General features: G+C 47.2%; 1 pseudogene; it reads right to left on the bottom strand.

Moving 5' to 3' along the window:
* Positions 1 to 303: 303 nt before the first annotated feature.
* LOC101560587 lies at positions 304 to 1944 on the bottom strand (annotated as a pseudogene).
* Positions 1945 to 2172: the final 228 nt, after the last annotated feature.

The raw sequence follows: 2172 nt of genomic DNA on the forward strand, positions 1-2172 counted from the left end.
TTTTTCCAATTGCTTGCACATTGTAATAGCCAAATGTATATAACCAGTAATAAAGTTGCAAAAGCTATTAACTTTTTTAATCACACAGGTTTCCTTCAAATAAAAGTTAAGCAACATAAAAAATAAAAGTAGAGCTACTGGTTACCATTTATGCAGATTTGCTTTATTCAGATCTATTCCTGTTCAGTTTATCCATGAATCCTTACAGGTTCAGTTCAATCACAAGAAGCAAACTGCTGGACAAGCGTCACTTTTCCCCCATGAAGACTTTTATCCTGGAAGGTGTTCCTCTTCCTTCAGCTTCTAACAATGACGATACTCTTGCTTTCAGTCCCGCTCTCAGTCCCAGTCCCGGTGTCTCTCTCTCTCCCTGCTTCTCTCTCTATAGTAATCATCATGGCGATCTCTGCTACGGAATTTATGACGCCGACTCTTTTCTCGTGATCTACTATGGTCCCTCTCTCTTGATCGTTCATGTCTTGATCCAGAACCATATGACTTGGATTCAATTCCATGAAGACAATCTTGCAAAGAGCTAATGAGAACTCTGCAGCGATCATCAGTGGACACTTTGGATTGTTTAATTAAAGAAATTGCAGTAACCAATGTCTCAACAGCACTCCCATAATCACCAGCACTGGCATCAGACACAGCTCTTGAAATAGCACTGCTTGAGATTGCCCTATTTCTATTCATGATTTCTTCAAACTCTGCTTCACTCAAAGGTGTTCTTGCAGTATCCATTTCCCTCCCAGGGGGGCCATAGTCACCCCTATCATATGGTGGAGCTCGGCCATATGGATCTGTTGATGGCGGACCTCGACTATCTGATGTAGGCATGCCACTGTTAGTTGGTGGAGGAAAGAAAGCTGGATTCACATGTGGAGCTGGCAGTGGGGCACTTGGAGGTGGTCCCGGAAGATGAGGCGGAGGAGCAAGTGTAAGGGGTGGCCCTAGTGGACCAGGTGGATGAGGTGGAAAGGGGCCTGGAGGTGGTGGTGGTCCCTGCTGTGGAGGAGGTGGGACAGGAGGGGGGCCATAACCTGGAACTGGAGGTGGAGGTCCAGGAGGAAGTGGACCCAATGGAGGCTGCCCAAAAGGCTGTCCAGGAAAGAGAACTGGTGGTGGAGGGTGATCTCCTCAATTAGGAGGCCCAGCTAGAGGAAGTGGCAGAACCTGACCAGGAGGAGGAGGGCCTGGAATACCAGGCGGTCCAGGGGGACCTAAGGGCGGGCGTGGTGGGGTTTGCTCAGCTGGAAAAGGTGGGGGTCGCCCTCCTGGTCCTGCTGGCCCAGGAAATCTGTCCCCACCGGGAACAGCCCCTGGAAAATGGCCCCGTCCTCTACCACCTTGTGGAAATGCTGCACGTGAACTGCCTCCTGGAGGACCAGCTTTACCTTCCCCAGACATTTGTCCTGATTGTGTAGTTTTCCTGGACTGCATTTCAAATTGACTCAGGAACTGTTTATTGCACGGGGTTACAACAGGATTCTGGCCATGAAGTTCTCTTTTGGGCAAAAGATCCATTAACTTTTTGGAAGATGCTTCAGATCCAACACCAACAAGTGCAAATCCCTTTGATTGGCCACGCCCGATTTTCAAAAAATTTTATCTCAAAATATCATTTACTCTCAAAGAATGAACTGCTTCAGTTAAGTCTTCATCTGTTGTCCACCAAGTTAGATTTCCAATATATAATGCAATTCTCTTTCCAGTATATGTATAGACAACATTGGGTGCTGCTCCTTTTCCCACGTCATCGCCAACGGTTGGCAGGAGGGTATCCATGTAATGCCGGTCTTCTGGAGCATCTCCATTATTTGCAGATGTGGAGATCACATCATCATACAGATCAATCTGATCATGCCCACCATATTCCACTTCCTGGTTGAACTCCTCACCCACGTCCGCGTAGATGTCTATGTGGTCCACGCCGTCCGCCATCTTCCCTCCGCTGACTTTCATCAAGTATTGATATGTTAAACTTTAAGTCCTTACAGGGGCCAAAGAAATGGCTCAGTGGAATAAGCACTTCCCTAGAAAGTGCAAGGGCCTGAGTTCAATCCCCAATTCCGAAAAAAAAAAAAGCAAGGGAGATGACTCAGTAGAATGAGCACTTCCCTGGCAAGCGCAAAGGTCTGAGTTCAATCCCCAAAAGACTTTAAGTCCCTA

Source organism: Octodon degus, unplaced genomic scaffold (genome assembly GCF_000260255.1).
Source record: "Octodon degus isolate 3935 unplaced genomic scaffold, OctDeg1.0 scaffold00039, whole genome shotgun sequence".
In the NCBI taxonomy this organism is placed as follows: domain Eukaryota; kingdom Metazoa; phylum Chordata; class Mammalia; order Rodentia; family Octodontidae; genus Octodon; species Octodon degus.